Raw genomic sequence first — 13098 nt, 5'->3', positions numbered from 1 at the left:
TTCCACAGTTTAAATGTTTTTAATAATGGTGCTTCAATTTGGGGTAGTTAAGAGTAAATTTGAATTTTGCTTTTAAGTAGCAAAGATGTATAGTGCACTAGAATATATTTTTACATCTCAGAGAGATATCTTTAGTGGTAGTAAATCCAACACATCCGTCCAATGATCACTATCCTCTAGCTGTGATATAATGATGTAGAAGAGCATTCAAGAACTTTTAACTCGTTTTTGGTCTTTGTTTTAAATCGTGTATCAAGATTTCTTTTACCCAATCTTGTTAGAATACAAATGTAAATTTCTATGGGTGTGTAATACGTTTAACAAGGATTTTTTTAAAAAAACTGATGGATAAGTTGATGGTTTCTTTCCCCTTTGGCCACGTATGGAAAATTTGGTAGCGAGTTCCTATTGATAGCCCACTGTCAACGACTGTATAAAATTACCTCGTTACATGTCATAATATTTTGTGATTTATAGTTTTCAAGTATTGCCATCAGTTTATAGGTAAAGAAATTGAGTAAGTGGTTTAAATGACTTACCCAAAGTCATCTGGCTCCATGTGGGAGAGCTAGCACATGGAATCTAGTAGGTCTGTGCCTCAGTGTTATGCCACTGCATTTTTTCACAGAATTTACTAAAATACTCTCCACCCAGCTTTGGAAAACCATGAAGCTGACAATTCAGAGGCTCTATGAGATAATGCTTTGAGGACAGTGCTCTCCTGGCTTACCTAAGTGATTCTGAAGATGCAGCAAATGGGTTATCTGAATTTGTCAAAGATGATTCACATGATAATTAAGATGGGATGAAAAAACAATCTAACACAAAATCAGCCACCTCCAAGCATTGCTTTGTGTAGTTAGACATGATTACCTGTAGGGAGAAAGAATTTAAAGTGACAGGTTACTATATTCTATTATTAAGTATTAAGGTATTAAAATGCCAGGTTTATTATTCCTTTCTGCCTCACTTGGAATAGCTAACGTTTTAATAATGTACAGGAAATGAATATCTCTACAAACACTTAGGTTGATATTGAAGTTATGTGGGATTTGGAGGGAGGCCTGGCTCCTAAAGTGTCCAGAATTAATTAGTTGTGGAGCTCTGGAAGTTGGGTCACTCCCAACACCCAAAATTTATTAGGCTTAAGGGGAAATGATTCTTAGTAATCAAATTCATAAGAATCCAGTATTAAGAGGCTCTGTATAAGAAATAATACATTTCTGCCTTGCAGACCTAAAAGTTGCTAGTTGGTTAATGCATGTTTCCTTTCTGAAAAGCCTTTAAGGGGAGCCAATAAAAGACATACATATAGTAGAACCAGTATCATTAACCTCTGTTAAAACTCATCACTCGTAATACTCAAGGCTTATCTTATTTTGTATGTGTGTTTGTCCCCTACTCCCCCCCTTAATTATTTTCAGGTCTCACATGTATCATTTAATCTGTAAATATTTCAGCATATGTCTCTAAAAGAAAAGGTTTTAAACAATTCGTTGATTAAAATAAATGGGGTGAACTTTTAATTGACCAGTCATCACCTGTAGTATTACTCTGATAGCTTACTTTTTGTGGTGCCTCTTTTTTTTTTTTTTTTTTTATTGCCCTGGGAATTGAGTCTCCTGCTCTGGCATCCTCCCAACTGCAATGTAGAGACTCTTGTACATTGTATTGATCTACCCCTTTTGTTAAGACTTTTTATTTTTAAACAAATCATAATATATTTATTTTTTTAGTTTGAATTGAAATATGTTTCTTACCTTGAGCTTATAATAAGCTAGGCATATCGCCCACCTTAGGTGTTTGTCCTCTCCTTTTAGCATCACTTTGCTGCAGGTGTTATGTTCGTGTCTCCACATGCGCGTAGAGTTCAGCCACCTTCCGATTAAGTTCCTAGAGATGTTAAAACACAACCTAGGTTAGAAGTTTTTTGGGCTTGCATCCATTCTGTGCTTTTAAAAATGCATTGTAGATAAGCTGTGTGAATGTTTTTAAACGTTTTTTTTCTAAAGTGCATGAAACAGGAAATACACTTGAGAATTGTTTACACTTTCTGTGGAACGGGACTTCATTCGGATTTACAAGTTTAAGTTCGGACTGATTTTTAGTTTTTTTGTGTCAAAGAACCCCAGCTGACTACTTTTTAAAAAAAATTTGTATCACAATCGTAGTGCTTGTACATGGTTCAAAAAAAGCAACGGTAGAAAAATAAAATTTTTTAAAAATTCTAAACAATACATCAGTAGAAGTGTTTAGTGATCCATGTTTTCCTTCTCCTGTCCCTCTGTTCTTCCTCTACAGGAGCTACGACTGTTAACAATTACTCTTCCAAGTGGTGTTTTGTGGGGAAGTGGGCTTAGAGGGGATGTAAGCCTGCATGTGTAGTTTTTTATAATATATGATAGTATACCACATGTTGTGAATCTTGCCGTCTCACTCCTGCATTTTGAAACATGGGAGACCTAGCAGTACGTTTCAAGTAAACCAATGCTGAGAAATGGTTTTCACTGTATCAGATTTTTAGTGTCTATTTTAACAATGCAGTTTGAGCGTTTCATAGTTAATCTTTCTCTTCCTCTCAGCCATCTCAAATAGATCAGTTGTCAACAGATTTAAGAATATTCAGAAAAAATGGGAGACAGGTTGACACTGGCTGTGTCATAATTTCTCTTGTGGCTCTTCTAACCCCCTAGATACATATCTTAGAGAAACTCTTTACACATGTGTGCCAGGAGATGGACTTAGAATGTTATAACTGTCATTTGTAGTAGGAAGGAAAGGGGAAAAAACAACAAAAACCTGGAAAGGCCCCCAAATGTCCATTAATAATCCACTGGATAAGTATTGTGATATATTCTACAGTGGAATTCCACACAAGTCAACCTGAACTACAGCTACAGGTGTGAACATAGATGACTGGTCAGAAAAGCAAGCTGCAGAAGAACACTTCCACTCGGCTGCTATTTCTGTGAAGGTCAGAACCAGGCTGTTAAATACATGGAATTGAGTGCGTGGTTTCTTCTGGCTGTACCCTGTGTGCTTCTGTTTGTATGATATTTCTTAATAAAATTTTAGGTTAAAAAGGGACAGGTTTTGGTGTAGGTAGTGCCTAATAAAATAGATGTATTCGCAGTGTATTTTGTGACATGAGCCCTCCTTCAGTTTGGCAGATTTAAAAGGTACAGTTCATTGAGTGCCAAATGTAGGGTCTTAACGTTTTTTAAAAGCTAGAAATGGGATGTCAGCCGGGGGCGGATGCTTTTGTTCTGCTGTTAAAGCAGCTTCCAGGAAAGCTCTTCTCTCAGGTTACGCCATTCCAGTAAGGAAAACTGCTGGGCCGAGAAGAGCTGGCCTCCGGTCCTTCCCTTTGTTCTGCTTAGGTTGTCACCTCAGAGAACCTGCTGCCTTTTGGTCTTGTTCTACTCCTAGTGGGGGCGCCATGACATGTGAAGTGTTGATTAGCAGTGGCCCTCTTGCTCCCAAACACTCTCCCCAAGTGAGACGGGGATCCCCCTGGGGTGAGTTCAGGACTTACCTGATGGCCAGGCGCTCCTCCCTGGACTTCAGCTCTGAGGGGTGTAAAAGGGCGGAGTTAGGAGCTGCCAGTCACCCTGTTGTAAATTAACAGTGTGTGGGAGACCAAGAATTCTAGATCATTCTATATTTTAACCTGAATATGTCCTGAAACTTTAAAGACAGCATTCTGGTACTTGGTTCATTTCAGTGTCTTAAAAAATCTTAAAATGAGAAAGTTTTCAGTGGAATTGCACCTTACTCAAATTAGTTTTCACAGCCTGTGGATGAAGTGAAACTATAATTACTCTTAAAGCACCTCGAATTTTTTTTTTGTATTAATCTGCAGCCTTATTACTGTTCAAGTTTATCATAGGAAATACATTTTTTTAACATATATATATATATATATATATATATATATATATATATATATATATATGTATATGTGCAGGCTGTGTTTAACAACTTTGGAATGGCTATTTTCTGATCCTTGTGATAATTAAATTGCTGCCCTTGTTATCTTATTGTAACCAACCACTAGGCCAGTGGTTCCCAACCTTCTGGCCCTTTAAATACAGTTCCTCATGTTGTGACCCAACCATAAAATTATTTTCTTTGCTACTTCATAACTGTAATGTTGCTACTGTTACAAATCGTCATGTAAATATCTGATATGCAGGATGGTCTTAGGCGATCCCTGTGAAAGGGTCGTTCGACCGCCAAAGGGGTCTTGACCCACAGGTTGAGAACCGCTGCACTAGGTAAAACCTGTTAATGTTCTGCTACTAGGATAGTGTAAGCTTTCCTCCCAACATTAATTTTTTCAATTGATTCTGCTATATTCACTAAAAAACAACCTAAAATCTCGCATTTGCACAAATGATGGTTTCAGGCTATCAACATTGCCAACCCTGAGCCCTGCCTAACTAAATTGTCCTCACTATTTCAAAACAAAATCAGCCTGGCCCATGTGGCTCAGTGGTTGAGCGTTGACCCATGAATCGGGAGGTCATGGTTTGATTCCCGGTCAGGGTATATGCCCAGGTTTCAGGCTCAATCCCCCAGTAGGGGGCATGCAGGAGGGAGCTGATCAATGATTCTCATCATTGGTGTTTCTAACCCTCTCTTCCCTCAAAGTTTTAAAAATTGAAAATACGTTATGGAGGTGGCACTTGGGAATTGACCCCTGACACCCATATGACATCCTCGGGAACACAGCACTGTAGGATGGCTGTGTCAGGGGCCATGCTGTCTTAAAAAACATTACTTAGGTAAGTATGTTCAGTGCAGAGGTGCTTCTGTGAGGCCTATGGAGGCTCCCACCGTTTCCTTGGCCTGAGCAGGTAGAGAGCTTGCTTTTGAATTTATTTCCCAAATCAGTCATCTCATCAGAGTGACAAATTTAAAACATGAAATAACTTTTAAAAAGGTCCACGGGTAATGGGCAAACTGCAGATTCAGGTCAGATTCACTCATATTCATGAACGAAAAAGTACCATTTCTGCACCCACAGTATTTAAAATTTCTGCTTTTTGGACAGTTGGGTGAGAGAAGTGTTCATGTAATGCCTGTGTTCATGTAATGTCTTAACACTGAGCTATTGGGAATTTGGAGGTGAGGGATGATCTATTTCATATGCTAGATTAATCTCCAGTTCACAGCAACTCACTTTTAGTTGGTTTTGATAGCAGCTCTTTGTTCTCAACTTCAATGAAGTCATTTTCTTTGGGGCTCTGAATTCTGACTTGAAGCACCAGCTCTAGATCACCTGCAAATTCATTTGTAAAAGAAAATTCTCATTTTAAAGCCTTTCAACATTATTAATTTTGTAGCATAGAAAATCCCAAGAACTGAATAATAAGTAGATATGGAGCTTGTGTTGGCAGCTATAATCTTTTCATTATCTGAGGTTTTTCGGGAGGTGCTGGGCAGGCTCTGGGATGTATGCCTGTTAAACCCACAAACAAAAAGCTTGCAGTTTAGAGGTAAGCTAGGATTTGAAATATACTATTGATATTTAAATGCATCGCCCTTGTACAACACCAGAGTTAGCACTAGGTTGGGTTTTTGGAAAGCTGCAAGGGAATGTGTAGCCCGAGGCTCCCGAGTGATTCCTACCGCGTGCACACGAGACTTCAAGGTGAGAGAGCGGTAGGCCCTGAGAAATGGATAATTCAACCTGTTTGGGGGCAGTGGCGTAGAGGGAGTCTTCAAATTTACTGTCCTGCGAAGGAACAATAGTGACTGAAGGTGGAGGAGTTTGGCTTTGCAGCATGGTCGAGGGGCTGGAGCCCTCACCTAGAAGGGGGTCATCAAGTTTGGTATCAGCTGGATCCGTTGGGCAACTGGGTTTGAGCTTGCTGTTCACCTGGAAGAGTGTTAACAGGAAGGAGAAACGGCAGCACCTCCACGTTTGGCGCTCAGATCTGCCAGTTAGTGATCTCCCCTTCCTCCTCTGCAGCTTCTCAAGGGGAAAATGTCACCGAAGGGCAATAATTACTTTCAAGCTTGAAGAGTAATTTTCCTTACAGCCCAAAGCATGAGAAGGAGCCGAGTATTTTTAAGGGGTGCGTAATCTGGGGAGAAATATTTATCTTTGTGCTTAAATTTCTACTTAAACATTTTCAGCACTGAGTGCTTTGTGTCTCGGGTTCTCTAGCAGAGGTACACGGAGGAGTCCCTTATAAGGAGCCGTTCCCAGAGAGCAGAAAAAGCAACGAACATTACACCATAGTCTCCACCCCGCAGCAGGTTGAAAGCCTACTCTGCAAGATGCTAAGCCCGGGGAGTGATGTTAAAACAACAAAAGCCCGAAATGGTCTCTGTCCTGGAGTTACAAGCTGGCTGGCGGGAGAGTGGTCTTAAGTACATGGGAAAGTACAGTTGTGGGCGTGGTGAGAAAAGCATGAGATGGGGGCGTCTAGAAAGGAGTCTCAAGGCCGGGCATTGACCTGACATCTGAAGGATGAGTCAGCTTTAGATCCAGAAGGAAGAGAGGAGCTTCCCAGGGATCCGTGGGGGAGCGATGGTGGCTGCAGGGACTGAGGATGCAGCAGCAGCCAGGCCATGGGAGGGCTGCCCTGTGCTGTCGCATGGGTAGCCACTGGCCACATGAAATGAGATACTCTCTAGGTATAAAATACTAGGATTTGATAGATGGGTCAAGTAAATAGGTTAAAATGAACTTCACCTGTTTTTACTTTTTAAAATGTGGCTTACATAGTATTTTTATTGGACAGTCCTGGTCTCGATCTCGATGAACGGTTTTTGTCTATTTTAGAACAACCCCCAAGCCATTAGGCAGTTTACAGCAAGGGGCTGTCATAATCAGACTTGCATTTTGTAATTGGGGGGGGGGGGGCGGGAGGGGGGTGTTTTTGTTTTACAAACAGAAACCTCCCTGTCAAAAAAAATATAACTAAAATAACACATTCTTCCAGTTTACAAATTTGAGGCTGAAAGTTAAAACAATCTACAGCAGGGATCCTCAAACTATGGCCCATGGGCCACATGCAAATACAAATATTGTATTCCCGTTTTGTTTTTTTACTTCAAAATAAGATATGTGAAGTGTGCATAGGAATTTGTTCATAGTTTTTTTTTTTTTTTTAACTATAGTCCGGCCCTCCAACGGTCTGAGGGACAGTGAACTGGCCCCCTGTTTAAAAAGTTTGAGGACCCCTGATCTACAGATTCAATGTAATCCCTATTAAACTACAGCATATCTCACAAATCTAGAACAAATTCTCCGAAAATGTACATGGAACCAAAAAAGACCCCAAGTAGCCACATCAATCTTAAGAACAAAGTTGGAAGAATCACAACACTAGATATCAAGTTATACTACAAAGACACTGTAATCAAAACAGCCTGAAAAAACCAACAGCCTAGTACTGGTATATAGGTCAATGAAACGAAACAGAGACCCTAGAAATCGACCCAAGCCATTACACTCAATATTTGACAAAGGAGACAAGAGCGTATAGAATGGAGTAAAGACAGACTCTTCAATAAATGATGTGGGAAAATTGGACGGATACACGCAAAAAAAAAAATGAAGCTAGACCACCAACTTATACCATACACAAGAATAAGCTCAAGGTGGATAAAAGACTTAAATGTAAGTTGTAAAACCATAAAAATCCTAGAAGAAACCATAGGCAGCAAAATCTCAGACATCTCTCATAGCAACATGTTTACAGATACATCTCTTAAGGCAAAGAAAACTAAGAAAATAAATGGGACTACATCAAAACAAGCCGCACAGCAAAAGAAACCGACAAATCATCAGAGCTGCAAATCAAAATGACAATGCGGCATCACCTCACGTGTCAGAATGGCTACCATCAACAAATCAATAAATGACAAGTGCTGGTGAGGATGTGGAGAAGGGGAAACCCTAGTGCACTGCTGGTGGGAATGCAGACTGTGTGGCCATTATGGAAAACATACGGAGTTTCCTCAAAAAATTAAATATGGAACTGCCATTTGACCCAGTGATCCCACTTCTAGGAATATAAGAAACCCAAAACACCAGTCAGAAAGAATGTATGCACCCCTATGTTCATAGCACAGTTTACAAGAGCTAAGATCTGGAAACAGCCCAAGTGCCCATCAGTACATGAGTGGATAAAAAAGCTGTGGGGCATTTACGCTATAGAACACAACGCAGCTGTAAAAAAGAATGGTTTCTTACCCTTTGAGACGGCTTGGAGGGCCGTGGAGAGCATTATGCTAAGTGAGATAAGCCAATCAGAGTAAGACAAGTATCACATGACCTCACTCATATGTGGAATCTAATAAATTGATGAACAAAATAGATCCAGAGATATTGAAGCATGCAACAGACTTCGGAATCTCAGAGGAAAGGCGGGGGGGGTGGGGGGGGGGGAGGGTGAGTGGGTGGGAAGAGATCAACCAAAGAGCTTGCATGCATATATGCATAACCCACGGACACACAATAGGGTGGTGAAGGCCTGGGATAGGGGGTGGGAGCTGGCTAGAAGGGGTCAGTGGGGGGTGGGGAAGGGGACACGTACTATTTTCAACAATAAAAATTTAATTAAAAACACGCAAATGCATTTAAAAAAATAAACACAACCTCCCCTGGCGGGTGGTGAGCACCAGTGACCGCTGCTCTCTTTGTTGCAGCTTTGGTGCTTGCTTACCCCGAAAAGACCCCTGGTCTGCTTGCTCTGCTCTTGACTACACCATTGGCAGTGGGGGAGGGCCACGGGCCTTATGGCTGCAGCGTCACCCCAGTACCCGTCTTCCTCAGGCCCTTCCCCAATCCTCCTGGAAGCCCACGTAGGAAACAGGACTTCCAAACTCACCTGCGAGCTTCCCCCTCACCTCCTGTTGGGGTTCCGCTGTGGGTCTGCTCTGTACTCCGGTCAGCAAGCCCACCCTCACACTTACACGTCTGCACGAGCTACCAACCAAACAAACAGCACGTTCTAAAGCCTCAGCACATGTGAATCGCGTGCTCTCATTGGCCCAACGAGAGAGCAGGTGCTGGCCTATTTTATAGATGGGCAAACTATGCTCAGGTGTGTTGTTTGACTTGCACAGGATGGAGCAAGTGGAAGGAGGGATTGGAATTCAAGGCTCCCACCTCCCTCCTCAGGCTGTGTCCACTGGGAGACAGTGCAGACTCAGAGCTCACCCAAGGGCACCCACACGCTGCCAGACCCAGGCGGGGTCAGCCCTCCTTGGGAAAGGTTAACAGCTGCTGCCTCTGGGATAAGAAAAAACAAATGCTTAGTACCTTGAACTGAACAGGCTCCCCCACCTCCGCAATGATATCTCCCTTTCCTCCCAGGCCCCTCATCAGCAGCTGTGAGGAACAAAAAGCAAGAGGCCTCCAACCCATACCTGGGAAGACAGATTTCAAACATAATGGACGAGGCAGGGGTTGGAGCAGGAGGTGCAAATGAAGGGTGGTTGGAGCTGGGCAAAGTCCTGAGCAGGCTGCTGCCCCAAAGGCAGGCTGAGGACAGGAACCCACAGGTGTTGGGGGGGTGAGGCGGGGAGGGACAGCGGGGGGGGGGGCAGGGGGAGGGCTGATTCTCACCTTTCATTTAACCCTCCAATCACAGAAGACAGGGCAATGGACAGGCATCAGGGTGGGCCTCAGCAGCGTGATGCTGGAGGGAAACATGGGGAGCATGACCCACAGGTTCTCATACTAAGTGAGCATTGGGATCGCCTGGGAAGACTTTAAAACGGGTGGCCTTGGCCCGGTGGCTCATTGGTTGGAGCGTTGTCTCATACACCAAAAGGTTGCGGGTTCAAATCCAAGTCAAGACACATACCTGGGTTGCGGGTTCGATCCTCGGTTGGGGTGTGGGGGGCGGCCAATTGATGTTTCTCACCCTCTCCCTCTCTCCCTTCCTCTCTAAAAGTCAATAGAAACATATCCTTGCCTGATGATTTAAAGAAAACAACCTGCCCGGCCCGTGTGCTCAGTGGTTGAGCATCGACCCAGGAACCAAAAGGTCACCAGTTCAATTCCTGGTTGCAGGCTCCACCTCCAGTAGGGAGTGTGCAGGAGGGAGCCAATCGGTGTTTCTCTCTCATCCATATTGCTCTCTCTCTATCCCTCTCCCTTCCTCTCTCTCTAAAAATTAATAAAAATATAATTAAAAAGATAAAAGTGAAAACCCGTGACACCTGGGTCCCACCCTCTAAAGAGTCTGACGTGGCCGCTCTGGGGTGCAGCCTGGGCCCTGGAACTTCTAAAAGGTCCCCCGGTTGGCTTAAATGGCGGCCGAAGTTGGAGAACCACTAATCTGGCCAAACTGCTTAAGAAGCAAATGTGGAAAACCCGGCCCAAGAAAGGGAAATGCTCACCAGTAGTCACAGGGGCAGCTGGAAACAGGCCTGGGCTAGATCTGGGCCCCCTGGTGGCCAGCCTGGCGCTGTCACCCGGCATGCCAGGGCGCCTTTCTGCCCAGGGTGCAGTAAGGAGAGCCCTGCAGAGAGGAGGAAGCAGCAAGCAGGGGTCCGCCTGGCCTGACCTGAAAGAGGGAAGGAAACGCACTTTGGCCAACCCAGCTGCCAGCTATACACAGAGCCATCTGTCCCTCCTCACCTGAGTGGACCGGCATCGAGGTGCCGTGGGATTGGATATGAAAACACATCAGCCCTGGCCGGTTTTGCTCAGTGGATAGAGCATCGGCCTGTGAACTGAAAGGTCCCAGGTTCAATACCGATTCCGGTCAGGGGCATATGCCTGGGTTGTGGGCTCGATCCCCAGTGGAGGGCAGCAGATCAATGATTCTCTCTCATCATGGATGTTTCTATCTCTCTCTCCCTCTTCCTTCCTCTCTGAAATCAATAAAAATATTTTTTTTTAAAAGAAAGAAAACACATCACTCGCTTGCTTTGTCCCTTCACTCACTACCTATTCACTGATTCATTCACATATTCTCTCAACAGCACCCACTTTTTCTGGTTGTGGGGGCTCTCTTATTCTTTTTATTTTTAAAATCAAAGTATTGCACTGTGTAGGTTAAAAAGTCTAATAGTGCTGAAGCCAGGACCCATTAGCAAGGAAGAAGTAAAAGTCTCATTGGGGAGGCAGCCACAAGTTTCATTTATTACTCTGGGCATTTAATGAGCTCTTTTATTTATGTGTTAGCTTTTTGTGGGTGTAGGGGAATAGCTTTGGTTTTGATGTACTTTTAAACTTACATAAAAATTGCAAGAACATATACCCTTTACCAGTGGTTAACATTTCACCACATTGGCTTTAATTTTTATATATGTATGTATGTACATGTATGTGTATATGCAGGGTGGGACAAACATAGGTTTACAGTTGTGAGTACGCGGAACACAGAGCTTATTCTTGTGTTGTTTTTTATTAATTACTAGAGGTCCAATGCACGAATTCATGCATGAGTGGGGTCCGGCCAGCACACCCCAATCGGGCTGGGCGGGGCGGGGAGGGGCCATGGGTGGTTGGCCAGCCAGCCCCACCCCCTGGTTGAACTCCCGGTCAAGGGGACAATTTGCATATTAGCCTTTTATTATATAAGATTGTATTATTTTCCATACTAACAATTGTAAACCTACTTGGAAATCAGAGACAGTGCCTCTCTCCAGAGCAAAGGGCAATAGGATAAAGATGTTTCATTGTGGTTCTGAATTTCCCTGGTGACGAGTGACGTTGAGCATCCTTTCATGTGCTTAGTGGCCAATGTATATCTTCTTTGGAGAAATGTCTACACAAATCCTTTACCCATTTAAAAATTGGGTTGTCTTTATTGTTGAGTTGTAAGATTTTCTTGTACATATTCTGATAAAAGTCCCTGATCAGCTATAAGATTTACAAATATTTTCTCCCATTCTGTGGGTTGTCTTTTCACTTTTTCTTAAAAATGAATACACACACACACACACACACACACACACATATATATATATATATATGTGTATATATATATATATATATATATATATATATATATATATATTTCAGAGAGGAAAGGAGAGGGAGGGTTAGAAACATCAAAAACAGTCATTAATCGGCTGCCTCCTGCATGCCCTCTGCTAGGGATTGAGCTCACAACCCAGGCATATGCCCTGACCAGGAATTGAACCGTGACCTCCTGGTTTATAGGTCAACACTCAACCAGTGAGCCACACTGGCCGGCTTCAGTTTTTTGGTGTGCATGTTTTTATGTTATTTGGTATGCATTTTCTCTTCTGGGGTCTTGAAGAAGATTAAGATCAAAAGAGATTAGAGATCGGCTCTGTCCCATATAATTCTTCCTGAGTTGAATTTTAACTTTAAAAAAAAATTTAACTTTGATCTTGCGGCCATGCCCTCAGTTTTCTCTTGGTTTGCATGTGCCTGTGTATCTTTGCCCGTTTTTAAAGTGAATAGCATTCTTTTTCGTGTCTTTTCTAAGCATATGATCGGCGCTCAGTGAAGGTCCATTTCCTTCCTTCTCTCTCTCTCTCCTGATAGAATGCTCCTTCTCAGACAGGACCCTCCGGAATAGCCATGCTGAGTCCAGACCCCACACCACATGTGGCCCCTCTGGGCACAGTCTCTGAGCTTTGCCCACCCTTTCCATTCATGGGCATTGGTGGAGCTGGGCAGAGCCCCTGAGCTGCCATTCTCCTCGTGTCCACCAGAGGGCGCGCCACTCCCGCCTGAGTCCCGTCCGAGAACCAGCACTTTAATTAATCTCGTCTTTCCCAAACCTCCCATCTTTCCCAACATTACCTCCGGGCTTCAAGTCCCAGAACAGTACTCTAGTTTACCCGAGGAGCCTATCTTTGCATCCACCGCCATGTGAGCCATCCTGTGGGAAATCCGCCCAGTGCATCCTGGCGCCCCTATGCAATACCTCTGTGCCTCAGTTTCCTCATCTGCTGAATGGGAATACTTTTCACCCAGTTCAGAAACACTCTATTTAGTGTTGAGCATGGTGCCAGGCACACAGTAAGTGCCTAACAAGGCCAGGCTTTCCTGGTAATGGCTCGCCCACAGCTCTCCGGAAAGCTCTCCAGGTCTCAGGAAGCCCCACCACCCTTTGTTCTCTCGGGCAATGCTGGTGGCGGGGCTCC

This window comes from Myotis yumanensis, unplaced genomic scaffold (assembly GCF_028538775.1).
Source record: "Myotis yumanensis isolate MYYU_CA2020_CCGP unplaced genomic scaffold, mMyoYum1.0.hap1 SCAF_16, whole genome shotgun sequence".
Classification (NCBI taxonomy): Eukaryota; Metazoa; Chordata; class Mammalia; order Chiroptera; family Vespertilionidae; genus Myotis; species Myotis yumanensis.
The sequence above is the reverse complement of the archived record's forward strand: the minus strand, read 5'-3'. Positions refer to the sequence as shown.